Source organism: Mustelus asterias, chromosome 15 (genome assembly GCF_964213995.1).
Source record: "Mustelus asterias chromosome 15, sMusAst1.hap1.1, whole genome shotgun sequence".
NCBI lineage: Eukaryota > Metazoa > Chordata > Chondrichthyes > Carcharhiniformes > Triakidae > Mustelus > Mustelus asterias.
Window position 1 is genome coordinate 102,118,483 of NC_135815.1, and position 13,675 is coordinate 102,132,157.

General features: G+C 44.1%; 1 protein-coding gene across 8 annotated transcripts in view; it reads left to right on the forward strand.

Annotated features, from left to right (window-relative positions):
* Positions 1–314: 314 nt before the first annotated feature.
* The window catches only part of wdpcp (WD repeat containing planar cell polarity effector), a 142,667-nt gene continuing 129,306 nt past the window's right edge, over positions 315–13,675 (forward strand). For 3 of the 8 annotated variants that reach the window (XM_078230436.1, XM_078230443.1, XM_078230442.1), the window contains exon 1: positions 315–396. The gene's annotated coding sequence lies outside the window, so the exon portion shown is untranslated. The remainder of the gene's footprint in view (positions 397–13,675) is intronic. The other 5 variants (XM_078230437.1, XM_078230444.1, XM_078230438.1 and 2 more) reach the window with 4 other exon arrangements.

The following is a 13,675-nucleotide window of genomic DNA, read 5'->3' on the forward strand; positions in this document are numbered from 1 at the left end:
TTCCGGGCGGACCGTTCTGACATTCGGGATTCGGACTACAACTCCCGGCAAACCCCGCGCGCGCCCGCCTCACACCCTGTCTCCCTCCGCCTTTCCCCAAATAGTGCCGCCGTTTAACGCACCCAACCCCTCACCAGCAAGCTTTAGAAACAGTTAACATTAACTTTATTATGTTGATGAGTTGTTCTGTGGGGTTAAATTGGGAGGCACTGGTGCTTCCCGAGTTGTTACTGTTGTTTTCAATGACGCCTTTTTTATACAACTGGCGGAACTAGCGGCCTTGGGGCGCCGTGATGATGTAATTCCGGCCGATTGCCGGAAGTGACCGCGCAGATCAAGGGGCGGCCGGGGTTGGTTGCTAGGAGACGGCGAGCGGCGGGCGAGAGGCTCTGACAGGTAAATGCATCCTGACAGAAAATGGCGGCGGCCCCAGTGGGGCTGGCACTGTGTGTGTGTGAGGGAGACAACAGGAATGTCTCCTGTCTGTGACCCCCCCCTCAGCCCTGCAGAATGTGAGAGAGAGAGAGAGAGAGATATTCCCATTGACCGGAAAACACAGGGAGACATTGAAAAGAAGCAGAGGCAGAAAGTGTTCTGTGCAGCCACTTGTCAGCATTCTCCAGCTGAGAATCAGGGAGCAGCTTTGACAATCACTGCACCATTAATGTCCTGCAGGGAAGGAAATCTGCCGTCCTGAGCTGCCCTGGCCTACAAGTGACTCCAGACCCCACAGCAATGTGGTTGATTCTTAAATGCCCTTTCAAGGTCAATGAAGGATGGGCAACAAATGCTGGTCCAGCAGTGACGCCCATGTTCCCTGAAGGAGCTTTCAAGTGGGGAATTGGATGGGGACTTGAAGGGGGAATAGAAGGATTTGATTTATTAGCTTTTTAAGTTTTAAAGTTTATTTATTATTGTCATGAGTAGGCTTACCTTAACACTGCAATGAAGTTACTGTGAAAATCCCCTAGTCGCCACACTCCGGCGACTGTTCGGGTACACTGATGGAAAATTTAGCATGGCCAATGCACCTAACCAGCACGTCTTTCGGAGGAAACCGGAGCAGACGTGGAGTTTAATTTAGATAAATGCAAGGTGATGCATTTTGATTGATCGAACCAGGGCAGGACTCACTCAGTTAATGGTAGGGCGTTGGGGAGAGTTATAGAACAAAGAGATCTAGGGGTACAGGTTCATAGCTCCTTGAAAGTGGAGTCACAGGTGGACAGAGTGGTGAAGAAGGCAATTGGGGTGGCACAGTGGTTGGAACTGTTGCCTTACAGCGCCAGGGACCTGGGTTCACTTCCGGCCTCGGGTCACTGTCTTTGTGGAGTTTGAACATTCTCCCCGTGTCTGCGTGGGTTTCCTCTGGGCACTCCGGTTTCCTCCCGCTGTCCAAAGATGTGCGGGTTAGGTTGATTGACCCCAGTGTCAGGGGGATTAACAGGGTAAATATGTAGGGTTGCAGGAATGGGGCCTGGGTGGGATTGTGGTTGGTGTAGACTCAATGGGCTGAATGGCCACCTTTTGCACTCTAGGGATTCTATAAGGAAAGGCTGGATAGACTGGAACTTTTTTCTCTGGAGTGAAGGAGGTTTAGAGGTGATCTTATAGAGGTCTATAAAATAATGAGGAGCATAGTTCAGTTAGATAGCCAATATCTTTTCCCAAAGGTGGGGGAATCTAAAACTAGAGGGCGTGGGTTTAAGGTAAGAGGGGAGAGATACAAAAAGGTCCAGAGAGGCATTTTTTTCACACAGAGGGTGGTGAGTGTCTGGAAGAAGCTGCCAGAGGTGGTAGTAGAGGTGGGTACAATTCTTTCTTTTAAAAAGCATTTAGACAGTTACATGGGTAAGATGGCTATGTAGGAATATGGGCCAAACGTGGGCAATTGGGACTAGTTTAGTGGTTTATAAAAGGGGGCAGCATGGACAAGTTGGGCCAAAGGGCCTGTTTCCATGCTATAAACCTCAATGACTCTATTACTATGACTCCGCACAGACAGTGATCCATGCTGGGAATCGAACCCAGGTCCCTGGTGCTGTGAGGCAGCAGTGCTAACCACTGTGCCACCCTATTATTATCACATGTCTTGGTGTACAGTGAAAGGTATTGTTTCTTGCAGGCTATACAAAGCATACCGTTCATAGAGTATATAGGGGAGAAGGAAAGGAGAGAGTGCAGAATATAGTGTTACAGTCATAGCTAGGGTGCAGAGAAAGATCAATTGAATATAAGGTAGGTCTATTCAAAAGTCTGATGACAGCAGGGAAGAAGCTGTTCTTGAGTCAGTTGGTACATGTCCTCAGATTTTTGCATCCATTTCCTGGCGGAAGAAGGTGGTGCGCGCAGGCTTGATTATGCTGGCTGCTTTTCCAAGGCAGCAGAAAAGGTACACAGTCAATGGATGGGAGGCTGGTTTGCGTGATGGACTGAGCTTCGTTCACAACCCTTTGTAGTTTCTTGCAGTCTTGGTCAGAGCAGGAGCCATACCAAGGCTGTGATACATCTGGAAAGGATGCTTTCTATGGTGCATCTGTAAAAGTTGGTGACAGTCGTAGCTGACATGCCAAATTTCCTTAGCCTCCTGCATTATTGAGGACGTGAGATTGCAAAGCTGTGACAAGTGGTGTTCCTCAGGGATCAGTGCTGGGACCTTTGCTGTTTGTAATATATATAAATTATTTAGAGGAAAATGTAACTGGATTGATTAGTAAGTTTGCGGACGACACAAAGGTTGGATTTGAGGATAGCGATGAGGACCATCAGAGGATACAGCAGGATATAGATCAGTTGGAGACTTGGGCGGAGAGATGGCAGATGGAGTTTAATCCGGATAAGTGTGAGGCAATGCACTTTGAAGGTCTAATACAGATAGGCAATATACAGTAAATGGCAGAACCCTTAGGAGTATTGATAGGCAAAGGGATCTGGGTGTACAGGTACGCAGGTCACTGAAAGTGGCAATGCAGGTGGAGAAGGTAGTCAAGAAGGCATACGGTATGCTTGCCTTCATCGGCCGGGGTATTGAGTTTAAAAATTGGCAAGTCATGTTGCAGCTTTATTGAACCTTAGTTAGGCCGCACTTGGAATATAGTGTTCAATTCTGGTCGCCACACTACCAGAAGGATGTGGAGGCTTTGGAGAGGGTACAGAAAAAATTTACCAGGATGTTGCCTAGTATGGAGGGCATTAGCTATGAGGAGAGGTTGGAGAAACTTGGTTTGTTCTCACTGGAGTGACGGAGGTTGAGGGGCGGCGACCTGATAGAAGTCTACAAGATTATGAGCGGCATGGACAGAGTGGATAGTCAGAAGCTTTTTCCCTGGGTGGAAAAGTCAATTACTAGGGGGCACAGGTTTAAGGCGGGAGGGGCAAGGTTTAAAGGAGATATACAAGGCAGATGTTTTACACAGAGAGTAGTGGGTGCCTGGAACTCATTGCTGGGGGAGGCAGTGGAAGCGGATACGGTAGTATCTTTTAAGGGGCGTCTTGAGAAGTACATGAATAGGATGGGAATAGAGGGATATGGTCCCTGGGAGGGTAGGGGGTTTTAGTTAAGTCGGGCTGCAGGCTTGGAGGGCCGAAGGGCCTGTTCCTGTGCTGTCATTTTCTTTGTTCTTTGTTCCTGAAAAAGTAGAGGGGGGCTTAATGCAACAAAATGGAGGGACCAGGTCAGGATGTGGGTGATCTGGACACCTAGAAACCTGAAACTCTCCACCATTTCCACTTCATCCCCATTGATGTAGACAGGAGCATGTCCTCCACTACGTTTCCTGAAGTTGATGACTAGCTCTTTCATTTTACTGATTATTGCCATCGCACCATTTCACCAGATTCTCTCTTTCCTGTACGCCATTTTATCATTGTTTGACATGCGACCCATTACGATGGTGTCATTAGCAAACATGAAAAATGGAGTTGGAGGGGAATTTGGCCACACAGTCATAGGTGTATAAGCAGTATAGTAAGGGGCTGAGGACACAGCCTTGCTGGGCACTGGTGTTGAGGATAATCATGGAGGAGATATCATTATCTATCATTACTGAGTGCGGTCTGTGGGTTAGGAAGTCTAGGATCCAGTCACAGAATCTCTCTGGGATAGGGGAGGCGCTGGGTAGCTCTTTCAAAGAGCCAGCACAGGCACGATGGCCTCCGCCTGTGCTGTATCATTCCATCCTTATAAGACTTAACAGTTTGTAAGCAATTTCAGCAGAGAAGTAGAGTTGAAATAGGAAGTGGAAACAAGCAATAGATGGATCCAGAAGGAGCGTAAATGGTTACAGCCGTGACCCTGATCTGAAATTGTTGATCGCATTATTGAGGACGTGAGGTTGCAAAGTGCCTAAATGGAAGATGTAGTGCTGTTTCATGGTATATATTCATGGACCTTTTACTACAACTTTTTTCAAGAGAAAAATCATGACTGTTAAAAGCATGAGGAACACAGCCTTTCAATCTTAATAAAGTTGGGATCATATAGACTGTTTGAGCACTTGTTGGAAATCTGTTGGGTCTGAATATACATTTAGTAAAGTCCTTCCAAATGTAACCTGTAACTGTAACTAGAAGGACAAGTGCAGCAGATACCTAGAAACACCAACACCTGGAGGTTCCCCTCAAAGTCACTCACCATCCTGACTTGGAAATATATCACTGCTCCCTCACTGGGTCAAAATCCTGGAATTCCCTCCCTAACTGCGCTGTGGGTGTACCTACACCCCAGACTGCAGAGATTCAAGAAGGCAGCTCGTCACTACCTTCTGGAGGGCAACTAGGGATGAGCAATAAATGCTGGTCTAGCCAGCCACGCCCACAAATGAATTTTTAAAAACCTACAGACATGAGACTGTGGGCTGAAAGCTCTTGCACTGTGAAGGCATGATTGCACCCATCTGCACTGGGCAGAGGAAGTGGTGTGTTTTTGGTCCTGGTACCTTTCAAGTTCAATCAGTACACAAGTAGACACAGGAGGTGATTAACATTAGAACGGTCTTTTATTGCTATCGCAGTCAGACTAATGACTCTGAAAGCCAAATAAACCTGTTGGACTTTAACCTGTGTTGTGTGACTTCAAACTATTGAGAAAACATGGAACCTGCAATCTCACAATGCACTGGCTTGCAAAGTACAGCAAGTCAGACAAAACACAATACGTAGCAGGAAGTATTTATGGTCGAACTCTCTTGCATGGCACTGTGCCCTTAAGTCTGCTGACAATTCAGGGACGTGTTTGGTCAGCTGTAGAAGTAGCTACTGATTTTTGAGCATTGTTCTGGAAATTACATGTAAATGGATGGGGGATATCAGCCAGCTGAATTACCATTATTTGAGACTGAATTCCATGTTTGCAAGCCATTTTGCACCAGTTTTTTGACTTTTTTCCCCAGCTTCATAATTGCCTATTGTCCAGAACTTGACAGGTGACCTTTTTGGTACTTGTCTGCCCGAGTAATAATGGAATTCCTGCAGGTCATTCTTTTGATTGATGGAAGGCAATCTATTCCCTTCATCATTGAAAAAAAACCTATGAGGTTATCCATAAGTCTTTCTCTCTAAAGTGTACAGTCCCAACACTTTAAGGCTATCTTGATAACTCAGGTCAGTGCTCCTGCTTAGCACCCTTTCCAAAGCTTCAATATCACTCACTGTGTGAGGAGATCATAACTGCACACATTATTTCTAATGAGGCCTGACCAAAATCTTGTGCAAAGACAAATATATGCTTTGTCTTAGCCAATTACCCTTTAAATGTGCTCCAGCTATCACTTTTTGTAAGAATGAAGTTCAATTCTCCAAACCCTTAAGGCAACAAATGTGAAACTTAAACTGCAACGTGCATAACTTTGATAAGTGAAACCCTGCACACATCAAATGTCTATTTTCAGCTTCTTCCTACAGACTTTGGCACATTTTCCTTTTACTTAGTTTGGATAATGTCAAGGCATTGTGTTGATTGACAGATTAATGCAGACCAGTATCTGAGAAACAAGGAGGAAAACAGCTTACAGACTACAACTTGTGCCATGCTGCTTGCATAGTGGGGATAGATATTTAGTTCAAGGCAGCAATTAAATTGATGTTTGTCTTATATCTGGGAGAGAATGGAGAGTCCAGATTAAAACTAATCAAATGTGATTCCAGTGGGAGCTGTGCTTGAATACTGTGGCAATTCTCCAACTTGTACCCTTCTCATTCCCCCACGATCAGTGAATCAAAGAATCCATTTACCCAGCCAGTACTCAGAATATAATTTTGAGAACTTTGCATCCCTTGAAACTTACCTTCATTAAATGAACAAAATGTTTGCGGGGCCATAGCCTTCCTTGAGTTAGGAGTTAAAAATCCATTGAGATTTTAAATAATACTGTGAAGTTTTAAAGTTCCGATCTCGTGAGCTTGCACAAGCCATGTTGTGAATTGGAACTCATTTTCTGCCATTTCAGCAATGGGGATGTTTTTAAAGATTTTCACCACAATTCAGCAAGTGATAAAATAGCCACTGGAGGGCAGCATTCTCACTGTCATGTCAGCAATAAAGAATCCTGGTTAACAGGTTGTGGAAATTACAATTTGGTGAAAATTGTGTCCAAATAAAGCCATTAGAGCTCCCTTGACATGGTATTGAATCAGCAGGGTACTCCTGAGATATAGTTATATAGATGATTCAGTATGTCAGTGTAGTGGTGTGTTGTGATGTAGAATGCAGGGGCATGGGCTTGCTCCTGCAATTTCCCATATGTGACTTCTCTATCACAGTCAGGCTGGCTGATGGAGTGCTAAACAGAGATAAGGGAGAGAAAAATTTAACAGAGGAAATCAGAAACTGGATCATCTCGATCATAATTATTACAGTCTGTTATCCAGGTCCTGCTTGCTCACTTGCCCTCTCAATTGGGTGCTGCAAAAATAGGATTTTAAAATGAGTTGCACTAAAAAAAACTGCAATAAACCATCACAGCAGATCATAACTGTGGTAAGGTTTGTTAAAATTGTTCTATTTGTAAAACGGTTAGGGAGTTTTATGGAAAAGGGCAAATCCCTAATGAAAGAAAGACTTGCATTTATATAGTGCCTCTCACAACCACAGGATGCCCAAAACGAGTGATGTATTTTTAAAAGTGTACTGTGTTGTACTGTGGGAAGTTTAATGATTCTGACAAAAAAATGTAACCTGCTGTGATGTGATCGCTGTGCTATGTAATGGCCATGTGGATGTTCAGGGCATGCAACATAATATGAAAATACATATTAGTAGCATTGTAGAGAAAGTACAAATTTAAGAGTAAATCAGCAGGTGAGATTTGAGGTTACAAAAATAATAAAAAGACAAAACTAAAGGCTCTGTATCTGAATGCACCTAGCATTCCAAATAAAATATACTGGTAGCACAAATCAGTCCCCTCAGGCCACTCAGCCCCTTGAGCCTGCTCCACCATTCAATAAGGTAATGGCTGACCTGTTTGCAACTTTAACTCCACATTCCCACCTACTCCCAATAACCTTTCACTCCCTTGCTTATGAAGAATCTATCTAGCCCTGCCTTAAAATATTCAAAGACTCTGTTTCCACCACCTTTTGCCGAAGAGAATTCCAAATTCACTCAGTCCTCTGAGCGAAAACATTTCTATCCCTCAAACTGAATGTGAAATTGAAAGATATTATGATTGCTGCTATTTAGGGGTGCCTTCACTATGAGATTATCAATTAATCCTATCTCATTGCACGATATGAGGTCTAGTATAGCCTGCTGTCTGGTTGGCCCCAGAATGTGCTGTTCTAAGAAACTATCCCAAAAACATTCTATGAACTCCTCCTCTAGATTGCCTTTGTCCCATCATATTTTTCCAACCTACATGTAGATTGAAATCCCCCATGATTATCATTGTACCTTTGTGACAAGCTCCCATCATTTCTTCCTTTATACTCCATCCTACTGTGTGGGTACTGTAAGGGGACCTGTATACAGCTCCCACAGGTGACTTCTTGCCTTTCTCATTTCTCATCACTACCCAAACCACTTCTACATCCTGATTTCTTAGATCATTTCTCCCTATTGTGCTAATACCATCATTAATTAACAGAGCCACCTCTCTGGGTAAGATGGCTATAGAGGGATATGGGCCAAATGTGGGCAATTGGGACTAGGTTAGGGGTTTAAAAAAAGGGGCATGGACAAGTTGGGCCGAAGGGCCTGTTTCCATGCTGTAAACCTCTATGACTCTTCCTTTTTTTGGAGCTTCCTGTCCTTCCTAAACGTCATGTGCCCTTCAATAGTCAGGTTTCAAAATATGTCATCCTGCAGCCATGTATCTGTAATGGCTATTAGATTGTACTTATTTATTTGTGCTATCAGTCCATCTGTTTTATTTGGAATGCTAGGTGCATTCTGATACAGAGCCTTTAGTTTTGTCCTCTTATTTTTGTAATTTTTTACCTTACCTGCTGATTTACTCTTAAATTTGTACTCTCTCTATCCCCTCCTGTCATAGTCTGTTTATCTTTCCCATACCTTTCTCCCTTCCCTTGTCTCTGCTCATTGATTCACCACATCTTCCCAAATTTGATCCCTTGCCCTCACTATTTAGTTTAAAATCCTCTTTACATCCCTGGTTATGCAGCTCGCAAGAGTACTGGTCCCAAATGGTTCAGGTGTAGACCATCCCAATGATACAGGCCCCATTTCCCCTGCACTGGTGCCAGTGCCCCACAAACCAGAACACACTTCTTCCACACCTGTCTTTGAGACACCTATTCATCTCTCTAACTTTATTTTACCTATGCCAATTTGCATGTGGTTCAGATAATAACAGTAAGAAGTCTAACAACACCAGGTTAAAGTCCAACAGGTTTATTTGTCGAGGGCATCCTGAAACCCATTGTACAAAGAACCCCCAGCTTTTGTCGCGACACTACGGACTTCCTACAGAAACTCAGCACACATGGAGCAGTTGAACCAGGAGCACTCTCGTCACAATGGATGTCTTGGCACTCTACACCAGCATCCCCCACGATGATGGCATTTCTGCAACTGCCTCAGTACTCAACGCCGACAACTGCCAGTTTCCAGATGCAATTTTACAACTCATCCACTTCATCCTGGACCACAATGTCTTCACCTTCAACGACCGGTTCTTCATCCAGATACACGGAACAGCCATGGGGACCAAATTCGCACCTCAATATGCCAACATCTTCATGCACATGTTCGAACAAGACTTCTTCACCACACAGGACCTTCAACCGATGCTATACACTAGATACATCTATGACATTTTCTTCCTTTGGACTCATGGCGAACAATCACTGAAACAACTATATGATGACATCAACAAGTTCCATCCCATCATCAGACTCACCATGGACTACTCTCCGGAATCGGTTGCATTCTTGGACACACGCATCTCCATTAAGGACGGTCACCTCAGCACCTCACTACCGCAAGCCCACGGATAACCTCACGATGCTCCACTTCTCCAGCTTCCACCCTAAACACATTAAAGAAGCCATCCCCTACGGACAAGCCCTCCGTATACACAGGATCTGCTCGGATGAGGAGGATCGCAACAGACACCTCCAGACGCTGAAAGATGCCCTCATAGGAACAGGATGTGGCGCTCGACTCATCGATCGACAGTTCCGACGCGCCACAGCGAAAAACCGCACTGCCTTCTCAGAAGACAAACACGGGACACGGTGGACAGAGTACCCTTCGTCGTCCAGTACTTCCCTGGAGCGGAGAAGCTACGACATCTCCGGAGCCTTCAACATGTCATTGTCATCCCCATACCCCCACTTCTTGCCTTCAAACAACCGCACAACCTCAAACAGACCATTGTCCGCAGCAAACTACCCAGCCTTCAGGAGAACAGTGACCAGGACGCCACACAACCCTGCCACAGCAACCTCTGCAAGACGTGCCGGATCATTGACACAGATGCCATCATCTCACGCGAGAACACCATCCACCAGGTACACGGTACATACTCTTGCAACTCGGAGAACGTTGTCTACCTGATACGCTGCAGGAAAGGATGTCCCGAGGCATGGTACATTGGGGAGACCATGCAGACGCTACGACAACGGATGAATGAACACCGCTCGACAATCACCAGGCAAGACTGTTCTCTTCCTGTTGGGGAGCACTTCAGCGGTCACAGGCATTCAGCCTCTGATCTTCGGGTAAGCGTTCTCCAAGGCAGCCTTCACGACACACGACAGCGCAGAGTTGCTGAGCAGAGACTGATAGCCAGGTTCTGCACACATGAGGACGGCCTCAACCGGGATATTGGGTTCATGTCACACTATCTGTAACCCCCACAAGTTGCCTGGATGTGCAAAATCTCACTAGCTGTCCTATCTGGAGACAATACACATCTCTTTAACCTGTGCTTAATGCTCTCCCTCCACTCACATTGTCTGTACCTTTAAGACTTGATTAGCTGTAAAGACTCACATTCCAATCATTATTCATGTAAATTGAGTTTGTGTCTTTGTGCCTTGTTTGTGATCAGAACTCCCACCCACCTGACGAAGGAACAGCCTGTTCCGAAAGCTAGTGGCTTTTGCTACCAAATACACCTGTTGGACTTTTAACCTGGTGTTGTCAGACTTCTTACTGTGTTTACCCCAGTCCAACGCCGCCATCTCCACATCATGCTCAGATAATAACCCAGAGATTATTATCTTTGAGGTTCTGCTTCTTAATTTGGGGCCTAACTCCTCAGACGGACAATGCAGAACCTCTTTCTGTGTGCTGTCTATGTTGTTAGTACCTACTGGATCCTGCACCTCACACTTCATGTTCTTCTCTAGCCCTGAGCAAATGTCCCAAATTCAGGCACAGGGCAGGCAACAACCATCTGGATTCCCTCTTTGTTGCAGAAAACAGTGTCAATCCCCCTCACTTTTCTGTTTCCCTGCTACCATTACATTCCTTTCTGCTCCCCCCACCTAATAAGATTTCCTATACTACAGTGCTATGGCCTGTCTGCTTAGTCATCCCAATCTCATCCAAGCAAGCTGAAAGAACCTCAAACCTGACAGACAATTGCAAAGACTGCACTTCCTTTGGGTCCCCTGATCTGCCTCACTCTCAGTCACACTCCCCTGTCCCTAACCACTGACTACTTCAGAAGACTATCCTAAGGAGTTTGACTTGTGTCCTGATTCAGTGTCCGGGTAACTTTCCCCCACCTTGATACATCGCAGTATCTGCAGCTCAGCCTCCTACTCAATGGCTCTGAGCCAAAGCTCCATAAGCCACAAAGACTCACTGCAGAAATTTACCCTGGATCATACTGACATCCATGAGTTCCCACATAGGTGCAAAGTGGCACAGTGGTTAGCACTGCTGCCTCACAGCGCCACAGACCCGGGTTTGATTCCCGGCTTGGGTTACTGAACATGTGGAGTCTGCACATTCTCCCGTGTCTGCGTGAGTTTCCTCTGGGTGCTCCGGTTCTGCCCACAGTCTGAAAGACGTGCTGGTTAGGTACAATTGACCCGAATAGGCGTCGAAGTGTGGCGACTAGGGGAATTTTACAGTAACTTCATTGCAGTGTTAATGGAAGCCTTACTTGTGACTAAATAAACTTCACTTTACATGCTGCAGGCATGACACATCTGTCCTGCCATCCATAATGTGTTTTTTCAATTCCTTCTTTAATTAACTAAATTATTTATTCAATTAATTTGTTTTCTTTTTTATGTATTTTATTAACTTATCACCAGTTTAAATATTATTTTAAACCTTAGGAGTAGACGAGATTGTGACTGCTGACCTGTTATTCACCAAGAACTAGTTTCTTCCTCTGTGGTAGAGTAAGAACAATTCCTACAGGGCCCCACGTCCCCTAACTCCCTCACTCACCCAACTCCCAGCACACTTGTTCAAAGTTGCACTGCCATTCCTTCTCATTAATCTGGTTAAAATCATTTCCTGTTAATTGATTTGATTTATTATTGTCATATGTACTAACATACAGTGAAAAGTATTGTTTCTTGTGCGTTATACAGACAAGGCATACCGTTCATAGAGAAGGAAACGAGAGAGTGCAGAATGTCGTGCTACAGTCATAGCTAGGGTGTAGAGAAAGATCAACTTAATGCAAGATAGGTCCATTCAAAAATCTGATGGCAGCAGGGAAGAAGCTGTTCTTGAGTCGATTGGTATGTGACCTCAGACTTTTGTATCTTTTTCCCGACAGAAGTTGGGAGAGAGAATGTCCGGGGTCCTTGATTATGCTGGTTGCTTTGCCGAGGCAGTGAGAAGTATAGACGGTGTTACTGTTTAGTTCAATTTTTGTCACCATTTACATTCAATGTGGGAATGCCACGTTGCTAGCTTTGAATGATGATTGGGGTTGTTGTAGGTTGCAGATTCAGAACCTATGGGCAGTGAATGCTGGGTGAGGTGGTGATGTCGTGTCACTAGATTAGCAATCCAGAGACCCAGGATAATACTCTGCGATCCCAGGTTTGAATCGCATCACGGCAGGTGCTCGAATTTTGAATTTTAAAAATCTGGAATTAACAGTCTAATGGTGGCCATGAAACCATTATCGTCAAGATCCATCTGGTTCACTAGTAATGCCCTTTAGGGAGTCTCTTTAGTCGGCACTTTGTTTTTGGAAATTTTTAGTTTTCACAATGCTCTTTTTCTTCGTGGAATATTGTACCAGCCATTCACCCATCTTGTGACCAAATACTTTAACTGTTCAAGATAAACTATGAACTGGTAATTTTGGAAATAGTTCGAGCATTGCTAGAAGTTGATTTTCAGTTTTTTGTAAAGTAGAAATGATAGTTATCACAATACTGAGTGCATTATTGTACAGATGAAATTTACTTATTCTTCCTCATTTAAATATCCTTGGCCACCCCCTGAAGGAAGTCTTTATTCAAAGCAGGGAAATGATGAAGTGCATAATCCTATAAAAATGTATTAAATGATGATGAATCAATGCAGTTTTTCCCTCAACATGTAAGTTATGCCACATAAAGACACTGACAATTCTGTACATTTTCCCCATCAGTTCTTGAGTACACATTGTTTCAATTTCCATGTAGCAGAATCTGTTACATTTTCATAATGTTTTATCATTTTTACAGCTCGTTATGCTAGAGGTGAATTATTGCACTTATTCAGGTTTAAGTGTGGTGTTAAATGATCTTGATCCTTTACAACCACTAATGGTTATTTGATGATCTCCTGTATTTAATGATGGGATTTTAAAGTTCCATTTGGCTGTTAATTTTGGTTCAGACCTCAGATGGAAAGCAGCTGCCTTCAAGTCTCAATTCCTTTCCCTATAGTTGGCAGCTTGGTACTCTTTGCTGCCATTTCACATGGTGAAATTAGCAGAGGACATAGGATAGCAATGTCATGACACCACTTCCTGAAATTACTTGTGTCCTTTGCGATTTTCTGTTATCTTAGTATTGTGATGTGTGAAAAATGTTTTCATTCCAAGACACAAAATGTTATTTGGACTCCAAGTCAATTTTGCTTAATGAATAATGTGAAACAAATACTATTATTACAAAGCTTTTCCTTACATCTATAAATAGAGGTAAGGTATGTAATCGTCCAATGCAGTCTCTAACGCAGCCATTAAAGTAGTTAATTGTTCTTTCAGTTATTTAATGGTTTAGACACTTGTGCAAGGGGAGG